At 40.0% G+C, this 16967-nt stretch overlaps 1 protein-coding gene across 11 annotated transcripts in view; it reads right to left on the bottom strand.

Annotated features, from left to right (window-relative positions):
• The window catches only part of THRB (thyroid hormone receptor beta), a 177688-nt gene that overhangs the window by 123920 nt on the left and 36801 nt on the right, over positions 1-16967 (bottom strand). For 9 of the 11 annotated variants that reach the window (XM_069771450.1, XM_069771476.1, XM_069771441.1 and 6 more), the window contains one exon: positions 8054-8083. The exons of 1 other annotated variant lie outside the window; for it this stretch is intronic. The gene's annotated coding sequence lies outside the window, so the exon portion shown is untranslated. Of the gene's footprint in view, positions 1-8053; positions 8084-16967 lie in introns of those variants that run through there. One more of the 11 variants, XM_069771492.1, reaches the window with a different exon arrangement.

The following is a 16967-nucleotide window of genomic DNA, read 5'->3' as shown; positions in this document are numbered from 1 at the left end:
GTTCACATTTGAAGGAAAAATAGAGTACACTCCATTTAGTCCTTGCTCCCTCTGCAAACAAAATCATCCCAAGTGAAAACACACAGTAGGAACAAGAAATTTAAGTCCTCGTCTCCCACCCTCCTGTCTGATGAGGACTGTGGGAGCTGCAGCTTTCACAGGAAGTCATCTCTGACCCCTCAGCTGCACTCCGACTTCAGTGGTACCCAGAGCCCACACAGAGCTCGTGCCCTCCAACGGCCAAACTCTGCTGCTGCTCTTCACAGAGCAGCTCAGATAAGAAATATTCCCTGCGCACAATACCCTTTTGTACTACGCAAGTGAAGCCCCTGAATAAAGAGCCCAGTATATCACATAACATCAAGGAATTAGAAACTAACCAGTAAGTGCGACTCTGGAGAGTCACTAGACAGTCCCCTTCAGTCATTGAGTTGGGCTGGCATGGTTGAGGCAGTTTTGTGACTGAAAAGCAAAGCATTTGAGGCTGTATTTCTTCTTTTTTTTTCAGTGTAATTTTAACTGATCTAGTTCACTATACAACTCCAATCAATCAAACAGGCATGCTGGCTTGCAGTTCATTTTTTTGGGGAGGAGGGCTTTTTAACTTGGAGATAAACTGTTCTCCGTCATGAACAAAATCAGCCATCAATCCTGGCTGGCTGCACCTAAAATCCATTTAAAAAAACAACTCTAGGATATACATGCATTTTACTTTGAACTTCCTGCTAGATTGCATTTGCACTTACTTGAGCAAAATGTTAGAACTTCTACATCTCGCTGCCTGAGGGAATCAAAAATATTAGTGTTGATTAAATATTTATTTTGTAGCAACATGAAATCTATCATGCTACAGAAAATTATTTTGAATGATACATCTTCAGCAAGGCTGCGACTTACAGCTTTTCCTCTTACTAAGTTACACATTCAATAAAAATACAGCTGGGCCAAGAAAACTGTTTTGTTTTGGCAAAGCATCAGACGGCATCTTCTGGTTTGCCAACACAGGCAGGGTCTTGTCTAACTGTGGGATGCTCTTGGATTTACTACCCATTAGCGAAACTATTAAGAAGCACTGAAAGGTTCCAGCCCCTTTTACGTATTCTCAGTCAAATCTCCTTAGTTTGCACGCTCTCAGTTTGCACACAAAAATATAGCAGTCTTTTCCCACCTCTCAGGGAAAAATTAATAGGAGAGTGTTAAGTCTCATGTTACTACGACTTCATTACTTTTACAAGCTATGCTAAATAATTAAACTGCACTTGTCAAATAAGTGATTAGAGAACACTTCATGCTGCGGTGTATGTTTTTACTGTCTGTTTACCTTCAATTGACAAAATTAAATCATTCACAGAGTTTCCTGCACAACAGTGCAAACAACTGAGACCCTAACTTGGAGAGGGGGAGAGCTGCGGGACTCAAAGGACAAGTGTATATAGGATGTGATTAAAGAAAGAGCACTGGATTAAAGCCACAGATGAGAAAATTGAAACAACAAAACCAAAGCTTGCTCTGAGGATACTGCTGAATGAGAATGACCTAGAAGCAAATCTAGCTAACACCATTTAGATCTGCAGCAGCTTCTAGACAGGCTTTCTATGGAGTCTCAGACCCTGAAAGTGGGCAAAAAGGCAGAGAATGGATACATGTTGCTTAGAGAGACTAGGACTAATGATATTCTGCCAACATTGACTTTTCCAACCTTTAATTTACCTTCTTATCCGTATTTTCACAGTAATATATATGGGGGGGGGGGGCACTTTGGCTAGTGCTAGTAGCAGGATACAGTAATCTGAAATATTCTGGTGTAAAGAGGACCCCTCAGGGCTGAAATAGAGGGGCTATGTGCAAAATGGCAAAGGTACAAAAATCAGACTCGCAACCTACCCCTCCACCACATCCAGAAGCCAAGGCCATTTCCATAATGCCAAAAGACGAACAGAATTTCTGACACAGTGCACGTTGTCCTACCTGCCTCCCTTCTCCACAGGTAGGTCTTAGGAGCACACTCCGTTCAGCGGGATGACCCGCACATCCAAATGAAGCAGATGCAGCCAAAAGAACAGCTGTCCCTCCTGCTGACGGGAACTGATCTATCTGGACAACCTGGCAATTTTTCAGAAGCAGTCTTTTAAAGGTTACTCAAAACAAAACACTGTCCGGCTACAAATCCTTTCTGGTGGCAGCCACACATGTGCCGTACCAGCCTGCTGCTACCGGAGCCACATCCATCCGCCCAGGGCTGCAGCAAACAGCAGGACCTGCTGCCCTGAACATCGCCATGATGTTCAAGTTGGACTCTGTCAATGAGCGCATACACAATCTGCTATTTTTTAAATGTACTAGTCACCAAAAGCCACATTTCCATTAAGCAGGAGAGAACATTCCTGATGCTCTCGTTCTCTCACGGCAGCAGAATTTCCCTGAATTGACACTTTTTGCAAAGTTATGTAACAGTGAGCACAGCATGCTTAGCTCTCATCTGAGCAGACATTGCGAGCACAGTATAAGCACCAGGGTACTTCTTTACACTAAACTGTGTTCCAACCCAGCATGCAAATTTAAAAAAATTTTTAAAAGGTATATTTATTTCTTGGAAAAGAACTGCAAATTACCCAGGCAAAATCATGGATTCTTGTATAGGGATTATTAAGGAAACAAAGTGCAGGAAACAAGATTCAATAGCTTTTAAATGCAGTAAAATTGAGCTTTTAAAGCAAGTGCCGTTCTTCAATATAAACAACAAATTCAGGACTAGCAGTGCATTGGAAATGAGCCAAAGTAACTCCCCAGACCTCAACACTACTCCTCTTTTTTGTCATCTAGAGTGTTTTTACAGCATTGCCTAAACAGAAAGAAATGCCACGGGAGTTCCTCGTGATAACCAAAGTCAATTTTGCAGCCTTGTGCACCACTGTCCAGTAGAGGCGTTTCTTCTGTGGTATGAAGGACTGTTTTTCTTTACATTAAATGACTTAGCCACAAGCTTTCACGTGGAAGAAAACAGCAGCAATTTGATGGCTCAAATACATTTACTAATGGAGACAGCAATTTTCTTCCATGGCACAGCCTCCTCCACTACTTTTCAGAACTGAAGTATCCATTAAGAGTGACTCAGGGGTAGCAAAAACATGAGAAAAAAAGACATCCTGAAGTTTGTTTTTAAATACTCTCCACACTCAGTATTATGGCTATCAGGAATTTGTGAAAACCATAGGTATGTAATATATTTTCAAGAGAGATGGCGCATAAGAAACTTCATGCTAAAAAGTCACAACTGTCACTGCATAGCAACCAGCCAAACATGTTTGACTCCTGACTAACCAAAGTCATCTCTCCTTTCTACTTCACCATAGCCGTGAATCCCTTACCTACTAGCAAGTGTAATTACCCATTTGTCCTGGTTTCAGCTGGGATAGAGTTAATTTTCTTTCTAGTAGCTGGTACAGTGCTATGTTTTGGGTTCAGTACCAGAAGAATGTTGATAACACACTGATGTTTTCAGTTGTTGCTGAGTACTGTTTATACTAAGTGAAGGATTTTTCAGCTTCTCAGACCCAGCCAGCAAGAAGAGTGGAGGGGCACAAGAAGTTGGGAGGGGACACAGCCAGGGCAGCTGACCCAAACTGGCCAAAGGGGTATTCCATACCATGTGATGTCATGCCCAGTATATATACTGGGGGGAGCTGGCCTGGGCGCGATCACTGCTTAGGAACTAACTGAGCATTCGTCAGTGAGTGTTGAGCAACTGCACTGTGCATCACTTTTTTGTATATTGCAATCCTTTTATTATTATTGTAATTTTCTTATTATCATTATTAGTTTCTTCCTTTCTGTTCTATTAAACTGTTCTTATCTCAACCCATGAGTTTTACCTTTTTCCTTCTGATTCTCTCCCCCATCCCACTGGGGGGGTGCGGGGAGTGAGTGAGTGAGCAGCTGCATCGTGCTTAGTTGCTGGCTGGGGTTAAACCACAACACCATTTTTTATCTTTTTCCAATCTCTTGCCCTCCCTCATCTTTCGCTTTTTCTTGGATGTCCATGAAAGCAGGTGTGGCCTCCATGTGCAGGGACACAGACTTACTTATCTCAGCCACCTTACTTTGGGTTATCAAACACAAGGATATTTCTGTCTCTACTTTAGTTTTCCTGTTGGTTTAGTCTAGTAATTTTCCCAATTCAGGTTTAGACTGCCATGTGTAAACCATACATACACGTTAGTCCAGGGAGGGAGAGCAGTAGGGACGGTCAGAGTAAAGGAACGACAAGGCAGGTACCAAGTGCCCACCACCTGCCAGCAGGTCGGGTATCAGGTATCCTGGAACACAAAATCCTCTGATATGCCTGGGCTCACCCTCGAATCACCCTGGATAGTTCTAATTTCTTGAAGTTTTACAGAAGAGCTTTTTCACAGGTCCCTCAACAGAGACAGAATTACACGAAAACTCTCCTGGATAATTTTTTTATGCACACATACGCCCAGTACAACACAGCTATTGCTCCTGTCATACTACTGTGGAGTTGTATTGTACATTCCTGCAACAGAAGCTATGTGCAGTAAGTGCAGTAGGATGACATAATTCTGAGCTCAAGTTGATGGATTTTTCCATTTGTAAGATTTTGCACAGTAACTCCTGATTAATTTTGGACGTTGAAGCTAATGAGCATATCAAAGTAACAAAAAGGAGTCAGGGCTATTCTTGTTCAACACAGTGTTTTGTGTTTCTTCTAGTATAAAATTACTTTTTTGATCATATTTTCTATGAAAAGGATCTGCTGCCTCTTACCCAGTAAAACAAGGATGCACTTCCCTGTAGCTGACAAGAACTGAAAGACGAGCGTCCTCCACTCTCTCTCAGTATCCCATGCAGGTCCCAAAGCAAGCATACAAGTTACTACATTTTCAGTTCTGGGGAAAGCAGATTATTTTATACTAGGAATTCTACATAATCTGCTAAAAATTTACCCTGCCCTTTCTACTCATATGGATATTAAGGCTGGCTATAGAAGATGCTGTGTTAAAGATGACGGCACTATGCTCACCGAATAACTGAAGAAAATTCTGCATTCAGGACTTCAGTTATAGCACAGAAGGGAGCCAATAAACATCATAGATAAATTACTACTTTTCAGTGAACTCAATACAAGATGCAAGCTACTAAGTAAATCAGGCGAAATATTGGAAGATTATGAAGAAAGATGTATCTATGGACTGACCAGACAAGAGCAGAAATGGGCTCAGTTCTGTACGACTGCCACACACAGAACCTGCAAACTCAGCGGCGCGGTACCCACCACCGCGTTTTCTTCAAGGAGCTGCTCAGACTTTTTAACCTTTCACCACTGAAACAAGAGTGACCTGCTCCAGTTCTGATTCTGGAAATCCTGTGGCTGCCTGTACCACATTAGAGCCTTTGTTGGTGGAGATGTGGATTTAAAAGGCCCGAAGGAACTCTTATGATAATCTGGTCTGACTTCCTGCCTGGCACAGGCCATGATACCTCACGCAGCAATTTCTTTACAAAGCACAAGAACTTGTAACTCTACTAGCAGATATTTCAGAAGGAGATCTAATCTTGATTTAATTACTCCCAGTGATCTACCACATTCCTTTCTAAGCGTTTCCAATGGTTAATTACACCTACGGTATCATATTTCCAACGTGAAATCCTCCTTCTTATCTTGCTATGTTTTTGTCTGTTGGAGCCCTATCCTGTCTCCCTACACAGCCATTTTTAGATACTAACCACATCACACCTCAAAATTCTCTTACCTGAGATAAATAGTTTGCCTGCTTGGCAAATCAAAACAGGGATTCCTGAATCCAACACACAGCAGCTGCGATGATATTATAGATAGCTTTTGACTATAGAGACTAAAAGAGAAAAGTCAATTCAAGTGTAGGGGAAGGCACTGAGCATCTTCTTTAACAAGCTTTTCCAGCTTTCGTAGTGGTCACCCACTTGTAAGACCTGGAAATTTGGGATAAAGAGCACTGCGATCTGCAGAGTTTAATTTTTAACTTAACCAATAAATTCTAGCTCAAACTGGACTGGTAGTTACTAAATACTATAGTTAACTCATAAAGAAATAGATGGCTGATGGCAGGTGGTTTTCTACTACTCATGTGTCAGAATCACATAAAAATCCTGCTAATAGAATGACCCAGTACTTATGCAGGCACTGCCAAGGCAGAAATCCAGGAGTGAGCAATACGTACCCTAAAATACTTGCAGTTGTGACTCTGGGAAACAAAATGAGTAAATTTCCACTACTGCTGTCATGCTATATTACTTAGGCATATTACTTAGACATTTATATTACTGTAGCATTCAGAGGCTCCACATAAGGCTCTCTTGTGTTAGGTGATCAACTACAAACAGAGTGAGCTTAATTCGTTTTTGCAACGTTTGCCCAGTTCTTGTATGCCTGAATCCTGGTAAGGAGACAGAAGGAGGACTTGTGTCCTCCCTGGATCACGGACACTGATGAGATCAGTGTACAAAGACTGCTCAGAACTAGAATTTCTTCTGGCATTTACTAAATCCCTGTACTACCCATGTGGTTCTCAACACATTATAAAGTTCCTTAGCCCTATTCCAGAAGGGTTTTCAGTCCTGCACACTGATTTGGTGCAGAACAGGAGCATCTTGCTGTCTCAGAGATATATTATATATGCGCACACCTTTGTAACTACAAATACATGCACATACTTTCCATGTACTAATACAAAGCAAGAATATGCAAAGCTAGATTGTCTGGTATTTACAACATCCCTTTCAAATTTTCCACAACAAAAAAATGTGATATGACACCTCATTACTTTTTCACAACGCTTCTGTTTTTTCCATTAATATTTCACATTTCTACTCACTTGTGGTTTCAAGCAGTTTACATTTTGCATAGCTTAACTGATTATTTTTTTTAGCCTTCCTCTTCCTTATTCCATGGATGCCCCTCTGCAAATCAGGAACACAGTTTATGTAGATGTATCAACTTTTACTGGTTTAAGATGTCAGCAGGTTTGAAAAAGACTGCTTTTAATGACACTTCCATTTGCAAGGCATTTGACTTGAAACAGGTGCACAAAATCCAACTAACAATTCTGCATGCTTTTACTTTAACCACCGATAAAAACCAAAACAGGCAAATATGGGAGGAAAGGAAAACAGTAACCAATAACACTTCCCTTCCTCGGTATCCTGTGAATGGCTATTAAAATGGAAACTATTACCTGTGACTGAAAAGTAATTATATATTTCTGTAATGCTCTGAACAGGTTCATACTGCAGCTGCCTGTCAGAACAACTTCCTATCATACACCTGGTTATGTTATTTGACATAGCTGCTTCATTTTCTAGGTAACACAGCACATGAATGTCAGCATCCTCCCTAGCAATGAAAGAAATAAAAAAAAAACACCTCCCTTTCTTTAACATCCCTTCCTGTTGGTAACATATTGATAGACCTTCTTCTGCCTTTTGCTTATCTAGCAGATGCATAGAGAATCCATTTCCAGGATGCAGCGTGAATCATGTTATACAGAAGAGGAAATATTCACTCCTAGAAGAGTTCACTCCTCCTCTACAGATAGGTTTACTTAACTGTGTAACTCAAACTCCCACCACCACATCTCAAACTCCCAAAATCTGCTACAAAGCTCCTTAATTTCTCAGCATATACTCTAATATTTCATTTTCCAACTACGAAAAAGTTCTCCTTATAAGTGAAGATTTTAATTGACTGAGTAGAGAAAACTATAAAGTCTGCTGAAAAATAATTACCTGTAAATTCCTTATAGGCAAAAAGAAGTTTCCGAATCTATGCAGGTATCTTGTTTTGATTAACAGACCAAATAGCGCCTTAGTAACAATAAAAAATATTAAATGTTGTTATACTCATTCTGCAATGCTGTCTCTTTTTCTTTTTCTGCTTTGACATACTGACCCACACTATGTCTAGGATCTACTCTGAAATGCTGAACATATTTGTTAAAAATTACCTCCAATTAACTTGAATATCTTACAAAAGTGGAATTAAAAAAAAAAATCTTACCTTCTTAGAGCTTCATGTTCTGTTCTTTCACTGAAAAGAGTAAAGAAATCTGTATTAAAGATCCATTTGCTAAGAAGTACTTTCTGAAGTTATTATTTAAGTTTCACTTCAATTAACACCAAAACTATGGGATTCTTTTTACATAACTGAAATAAATTTTCATTATTTTGGAGAGTTAATCATTCTCAACACCCTAGGGTGGAGGCCTTTATTTATTTACTACCGTAACTAGCTGTTCTGTACAAACATTTCAAATGCTTTGGAAATATCAATAGAAACAACTGATCTAGTCAATTCATCACCTAAACTGCAGGCTGATTAGGCACACTTTATAGGCTTATTTTCACTGCAAGCAGTATTTTATGACCAGTATTTGTATTGCTATTATTTTTATTGGACACTTAATATTTTCTGTTATAAGATGGACTTGCATTGCAGTATGCCCATTCAAAGAGTTTCCCAGCCTGGAAGGTTTTTTTAAAAGCAGCTATTTTCTACTCAATCCCAAAACAGGTAGGGTCAGCAGTGGCTGTAGAAGAATGAAAGCATCAAGCCATTTCATTAAACATCTGCTTCAACTAAGCCATTCTAAATGGCACATTTGCCAATAGCTTACCAATGTACATCATGAAATTTGAAAAACAAAAAAGCTTTAAGACTATTCTGAAAAAGTTCCGGCATGACTCAGAACAATCAATGATTTCTGAGGCTGCAAAAATATTAATTAACCTTTCATTAGTTTGGGTTTTTTGTTCAGTCCTTTACAACCGAGGAGGACTATTTGCAGGCCTCAGCATTATAACTGGGAATTGGATTCTGGTAACTCTGAAGTTAAATGGGAAATTTTTGCCACTAATATATGCAAGAGCAGAATCATACTTTATCTTAATTCATTTTCTCAATTAGCATAATACACAGCATGAAATAGAAAACAAAAAGCCAAGTCTAATAAAATCTGACAATTATTAGTGGTATTTATTGAAAAGCAGAGAAAAATCAAGCTGAGTCACAGGCAAAGCATCTCAACCTCTAGCACTCTCTGTACACTTCATTAGCCATCAGTCAGTATGGTTAGAAATTTACAGATGAAGGGAAAACAAGGAGAGACCTTGTTCATCTTTGCCAAGGACGAATTGGAAGTTTGGCCTCAAAGCACATGATCAATGCAATGGTTGAAGAGATGAATTCTCTGCTCCACAATGAAAATACTGTGTTTTGGGGGACAGAGGGGTTAATTACAGAATCTTCTAGGAATTGCTGTGAATCTGTCAATCTAAGGGAAGCAAAGCTTAAGTGGAAGTGCCTCTTCCCTTAGAGTATGTTCACCTGGTATTTTATGAGAGACCTATAAAATGAGCCTACTTCAGAAATTAAACAGGTAAACTTAAAAAGAGACATTCCTGAAGTGCAGAAATTCATTAGATCAACCATCCATTTTGAGAAAAGGTACGAGATCTCATTTTTATGAATCAGCTCATCAGAGCTGACATTTGCAATGTCTGATTTCCCACAGCGGAGTATCTGTACACATACACCTTTAAAGGAAGAGGAGTTACTATGAGGTCATTTCATTATTTAGTATAATCTATAAAAACCTCACAGGTGTAATTTTCTACAGCTTTTTCTGATAATCAGCTATTAAAACATGCCTCAGCACCAGCTGACTTCACATTTACCTGTCTGGCTTTAGGTGTGGGTCACCCACAAGGGGTAACTTAAGACAGGTTTTGCATGCAGGAATCAAGGGACAGAACCAGTAGGTATTGCATCATTGGATGCTGCACAGGGTTTCAATAGGATTGAGTGGGACTTACTACAGCATGAGCCAAATTCTTACTTTTCTCATGCGAAACACCCATTGAAGCTAGCCAGAGTGCAACTGAGGATATATTATGTCTCTGATTCTTTATTACTCACCTGTCCCAATACTAGACTGGTCCACAGCACAAAGTTTATGGGACCAGAATGGATCTTTGTGGTAAGGGAAAGGAATATCTTACAGGATAGCCTGTTTTAACCATGAAGCAGGTACAGAGGCAAGTCTAAGACTAAAAGTCATCCTGGACTTGTGACAAGAACCACAGCTTTTGAGGCAAAGTATTTCTATGCTAAAAACACTCACAGCACAGGCTGCTTTGAAGCATATTTAACTCATCCTACGTACTTTTAAAAGAAGAATGAAAGCTGACTTTGGCAGGGTTTATGACTCTCAGAAAAAAAAAAAATCCTAGCATGCTTAAAGAAACAGTTTGCATAAGCTTCCCTTATCTGATCTAGCTGTTGATAACAGGACAAGCTATAATGAGAGCCACGAGCACCTGCCATCATACATTCTCATGGGCTCTAGCTTGATGGTCTCAGTAGACATTCGTCCAAGAGGACCACGTCCCAGAGAAAGAAGGGCCCGTTATTGTTCTCCATCAGGTAGCAGGAAGCTTCCCTCTATCTTCAGATGATCTGGCTTCTATCCCAGCAGAGATAACCTCCACCCCAGCGTGCCTGAAACCCCACTGGGTAAGTGAGGCTCCAAGCGTTCAACGGTCCCTGCAGAAGACTTGTCAGGTTTCCTGCCTTATCTGCCTCTGACAGCTTGGCAAAGAGTTTCACGTGGGCTCTCTGCTTTCACATAAAAATACAGTATTTCCTGTTAACTGCTTGCACTGCTTTCATGCTTAATGACCTCCTTGCTTAGATGGAGGGGAAGATCTCTACCAAAAAAAGTGAAGACATTTGCATTGCAATATTCAGATGTGTCATTTTTCTAAGCATAAGCCTCTTTACTGTAAAAACTGTACTTGTTGCCAGTCACCAAATGTGTTAACTTTGGATGTACTCTGGAGGGATTCTAGCAGACTGCCTCAAAAGCACATCACTACAATTAAGTTAAACTAAGCAGACAACTGTCCACACTCAGTGACAAAGGCTCTGTAATTTCAACAAGGTATTTACCATTCTCCTTTCAATTCAGATACAAAAAAACCATAAAACTTTTTGTAAGCTCCATGTTTTTCAGAACTCCTTATGAATCAGTTTTGTAAATACCAACACTCGAAAAACCTACTGACAGATATTGCTTTAACAATGTACTTTGCTACTGATGCTGTTCGTGAGTCTGTTTAAAGAAGACTCACCACCGACTCCAGTCAAACCACAGAAAACTAATACTGCCAAATTGATTAGACAGCAGAATAGAAGTAGATGAAAATTTCCTCCTTTACCAGACTTAGAAAATTCTTGACTGCATGGAGTTGTACATATAAAAGCGTTCCTTTTTGTTTCAGTCATTATTATTTCATCTTTGCTATTACATGCTGTTTAGCAGAAATTGCAAAGCTTAAGATACACCAACATACCTTGCCATTAACCAAAACATGGGTTTCACGCCTATAATGAATACACCCAATTAGCTAAAACAAGTTATTTCCAAATGATTCAGCACTTATCCAGTACATGGTAGGAGAAAAGGCATTCAGGTGGACTTCACCGAATTTAGATATAAATTACATATTCTGCCTAAGTCTTTGAACAGGTATCATATTAGGGATGAGGGCACTACTTTTCTTCTTATGCATGTATTATTACCTAACAAAATCCCATTCATCCTATTCAAAATTACTTTTAGGCTCCTGAAATCCATCACAGGCATCTTCATTTAGAAAGAAACAACTAGGGGGAAAAGTTCTTTAAAAGTTATCAAAAGATGCAATTCTATTCTGTCCTCTAGACAGATTCACCATCACAGCAGAATTTGCTTCAGTTTACTTTTGTAGTCCCCACAGGATGCTCTAGTGTTTAGAGGTCCACAAGGAGACTGACTGAGAAAAGCAATTACAATCTCCTTTTTCACAAAAGATCACAGAAAGCCAACCAGGCCTGGAAAAGCCACTGAGTTCTCATTCCAACAGAGCCAAGGAAGGAAAAAGAAAGAGGTGGGGGACCAAGAATTCCCACCAGGAGATAAATTCATTCCTAAAGCCACTCCAGTAAGTTTGGCTTTCAGTTCTGCTGTTTAGCAGCTCCCAGTAAGAATTAAAATGCACATCACTGAAAAAAAAACCCACAACAACAAAAAACCAACTCAACTCAGAAAAAAAAACAAACCAACACAGAAGATCTTGCTGACCTCCCTCAGCAAAGTTCTTCCTCAAGATGCAATGAACTCTGCTGGCATAGAAACGTAATTTAATTCTTCCTGCCCCACCAGCCTTGACGCAAGGCCATTTGATTTCACAGTTCCAGCACTCGCAGTAGTTAGCAAGTTGTGCCATGCACTTTGTAGAGTGAAAAGCCATGACTGCAGCATGCCAAAGTCTAATCTGTGACAGGCATTTTCATTTCTGAAACTCTACACAGCATGCCTTGGATTGTCTGGTGCTTCCTTGGGGAGACTCAGTCTCTCCGCAAGACAGTAGATAGGCCTGTGTGCACAGTCTGAACTCCAGGGCCTACAGATGCATCCTGAACATGTTTACTACCAGTACAATGCTAATCATAATTATCATGCGGGTATATGCTCTCTGCAGGATAAAAGGCTAGAAGAAAGCCCATGTTTAGATTGGACAGCAAACACAAGATCATAGCCGGAATGCAGAAAACACATTAAAGAGTTCCATATAAAGCGTATGTACAGATTAAAAACTGACCATCGTTGCCAAAAAACTGCATATAACCCCACCCACAGCTATACATGCCTACACATAATTGTCAACTGCAAAAGGAATATGTGGTCTGGTGCCCCACCAGCATGACCAGTCACAGAGCCACTGTCTCATGTCTGGCCTTCTCCCCAGGGAAGTGCCGAATGCTCAGGCACATTCCTCTTTCTTCACCCACCATTCATTATTGCTGTTGATGACTGGCTGTCATAGAAATCATAAAGTTCAATGATTTTTTGGAAGCTACTCCTCCTCCTGGGTCTAAGAAGTCTTAGATTTCAGCCAGGTAGCTTGACTCAACTGTTCAGAGGATGAATAAAGAGGAAACATAAATCACCACTGCTACTGTTGTATGTTTGTTGAGGCCATCCTAAGGAGCTAAAAACTCACAGCTGCTTTACTGAAAACGCTACGAACACACTGTCCAGAAGCTATTATCCTCTCCAGTAAATGATGAGTCCATAGACAGTAATGTCTGTAGTCCTGTTTTGGCAGCATTTCCATTACAATTCCCTGTTTCAATGAAGAAGTAACAAGATTAAAACATACTTTGGCTAGTAGACCTTCAAGTTCTAATACAGTACATTTTATTTACATTATAAATGTTGATGTCACAATTTTCCTCAACTTAAAAAAGGACAAAGCTAAATTACTTTTAAAAGAAAAACTGTACCAAAGATAATTGTTTCAAATCCTCAGACTTATTTCTCTACTCTTTTTAAAAAAATATATTATTTGTGCCATTAAAAGGAAAAGCTAATGTATTATTGTAACATAGGGATTCAGAGAATTCAAGAGAACTAAGCAGATCTCAGAAAAGGGCAGCTATTCTCTCTGTGCATAACATAATCATATGCCCTAAACCCGGTTATTTTCTCCCTCTGAAAGGTATTTAAGGATGTCATCTCTGTAGAGCCCAGCCCAGTGCCACCGAAAGCGCAGTGATGCACATAGTAGTCAACTAGAAACGTTCCATTTCACTTTAGGCCTGAAAACTTTGTCTAGAATCAAAACCCCAATTATGAAAGGCATGAGGATGTCGAAAACAAGCCTTCATACATATTTTTGAACTATCAGTGTTCATCACATTTCCCAGTATTGCCCAAAACATCATAAAAAACTAACAGTAGTCAAATCTGAGGGAAACCCTCAAGCTTTAAATGCAACATATGAAGGTGGTGAAATGGAAAGTTTTGGGGACTCAGAGGTACTCATCTCACATGCGTTTAACCATATACTGCAGTTACTGGTGGAAGTTACCACTTCTGAGACTGGTGGTGCAAACAGCACCCTGGAATTTTCTCCTTTCCTCCTCCAGCTTACTGAAGAGGAACCCAGAGAGAAGACAAGCTGAGACAGCCAAAACAAGGTGAGACACTTCATCCTTAGATTCAGACTGTTTTACACCAGATGCCTCATTTTAATCACTGTCCATATGTCTAAGTAAGCATAAACTACAGCAGAAGTAAGACTTAGACCTTCAAACCTTCTATCAGAAAGCAGGTATTTTTCTGCTTATAATCACCCCACTGACATGAGAATGATTATGGTTGTCTTAATTGCCCCTACTTTGTCTGCTGTGGAATGGGAGAATTAAAAAGGCAATTATCTTCAAGGATGAATGTACAGTAAATATTGCTGCACAATATCCCCAGCCAGTGAATGTCATTATTGAGTCCTGGAATAAAAAATGACAGACTTTACGTTTTTTCCAGGGTGCCAGTCCCAACCCATCGCAGAGCTTAAAGCCTGGCTGCCTCCAACTCATGATACATCCAGAACGCATATTTTTTCCCCAATACTTTTTGTAATAACTAAGTTGGTGGTGCCATGTTCTGCTTGGGATGGTGTCTGCACACTGGAATGTCTGCACACTGGAATGCAGCTCTCATGGTAATTCCATCCAAAATTAAAGCAAGAAAGTTCTATGAAAGCAGAGTTTTAATGCATGCATCTAATGGGGAAAGAAAATTACGGTGAACTAGTCTGTAGTACATTACCTGCTTTATCTTTGATTTGAAGATTTTTTTTTTCTTACATTTCTTTCTTCTATTTTTTTCTACCTGTATGGCATATGCCCTCATTTAAGTCCCATGTATAGCACATGTCCCAGTAAATCGTCCCAATGCAGTTCAGAACTGTGGCACAAACTGCATGATTTGAGCAAGGAATATGTCCTTAAGCTCTGCATACAATTTGAAAGCTATGAAATACACCCTAAGAATAAATAAATAAAATGGAAATCTGCCATCTGAAAGTCAGTGAAAGCAAACTTAGAGAGGAGAGTAATTTCTTCTTATTTATGATACAGTAAAGATTTTAAGGAGTATTATACAACACCACTGTATAAGCATCAGGCCAGCAATTCTGTTGGAAAGTATTTTTCAAATGGCAGTTTTGGTTGCCTATATAAGAAACAGATAATGAAATAGAAACAGGTATTTCTAAGAAGGGCTTTGGAAAATGTCTCACTATGCCCAGTATATACAGCAAATATAAATCTTCAGTAATACACAGTTACGTTTAGGTACTGTCTGCAGCTGCCTAACTTCTCTTCATCATTTGTGGAGAGGTGGTGGTAAACACTGCTCGTGACAATGACATAATTTGCTAGTGATAACCAACTATGACTAAATTCAAAATATTATTGAATCAAGATTTTCTGGCTAAGCTAACAGGATAAAAGCCTTAAGAAATGATATTTGCTTTATTTTTCGGAGCTAAGGTCAAGCATGCTGAAGCTCCGCGTTTTTTTTGAAAGGTGGAATTGGGCTAAACTCCAATTAGGGGACAAACTGACAGATTTAGAAATGTGTTTAGTAACTTTGTACTAATGTACCAAAGCCAATCTGTTGCGATTGCCTTTTATGTTTATTTCTACCAAAGGAGATCAGAAAAAAAATAAATCTATCGAAGTATTCAAATTCAAAACTGCTATCATGCACATTGAAAATGTCTGAATGCAGAACTAGCAAGAAAGGGGAAAGTGGTATTTTCCCCATTTTGAATGCTCCACAAAACAGGCTTCACTTAAATTTCTGTACTTTTAGAAAGACAGTGGTATTTGCTTGTTCCCCCCCCCCCCAGTATATCACAGATAATACTCAGCTGCTGGGTTTATGAGGTATTTGCAGTTGTAACTCAACAGACAAATCCTTTGTTACAAATAGAGAACAAATAATGGGGATTTACAAAGCTGTAATTATACTGAGAGGTTTTATGCATAAGGATGTATTAAAAGAAATACTACACGCAAAATATTTTTTTTAAGAAATCCTCTGAGCATTATCACCACTTACACTAAGGATCCTTTTATAACGTTACCATAAAAGGGATTTTAAATGCATGTCATCCCTAAAGGATGCCTGCAGTCTCTGCCAAGTTGTCCTACGTAGGCTGAAGTTGGTAGTGTATACCTGTTTTATGGTTAGCAAATGATGATAAACGAGCAGAGCAAACTTTGAGCCCAAAGCGATAAACCACACTAAAGGTAGATGATGCACTCCAGCAACCAGCCAAAGCATGTCAGCTGCTGCAAAATGAAAGCAGAGGCCAAAAAGTGGTGCCTGCAGTCCCCACCAGCCGACACCAAGCAGCCGCACGGTTGCATGACAAGCACGAGCAGAACAACTGACCGATGAGCCCACGCCGGCTACAGATCAGGCCACCGGCACGTGAACGACAATGCACCAGCTGAGCAACACACCACCGAGGACAAAGACCGCGTTCTTGCTTTCGCACTGCTCCATCTGGTCAAGAAAGGCACCTGGACACACAGGAGTGGGATGCCCTGACCCATGGTGGATGCAGCCAGTATTTTGGATCTCCTGTTTCACCAGCAGCCTCCCAAGGACAGGCGCTCCCTGAGCACCAGAGACCTGTGGCTGGCGGCACCGCATTCCCCAGGGGACCCGAACCAGTGACAGCTGTGTCTGAGGATGCTCTGAAGCAAACTGCCAGCCAGCTTGTCCCAAGACTAGAGAAACACAAAAGCAGAGATGACTTCAAGCATCCCACTGTCCGAATTAAAGAGGATGTCAGGTTTCACGTCAATATATTCCATGAGCAGAACAGAGCTGAGAAGTTATTTTACAATATGGTGCACATTCTTGATTTAGTTATCGATGGCTACCACAATTCCTGTTCTTGTTAAGTCAGGAACATTTCTATGTCTCCTCACAATAAAACATTGAGCTGGGAATCACAAACAAAGTCAAAACATTTTGTATAAAGTTATCCTGAGATCCTTTTGATCCTAC

The sequence above is a fragment of the Haliaeetus albicilla genome, chromosome 2, assembly GCF_947461875.1.
Source record: "Haliaeetus albicilla chromosome 2, bHalAlb1.1, whole genome shotgun sequence".
NCBI classification, from domain to species: Eukaryota; Metazoa; Chordata; class Aves; order Accipitriformes; family Accipitridae; genus Haliaeetus; species Haliaeetus albicilla.
This window is presented reverse-complemented; position numbering and strand designations above follow the sequence as displayed.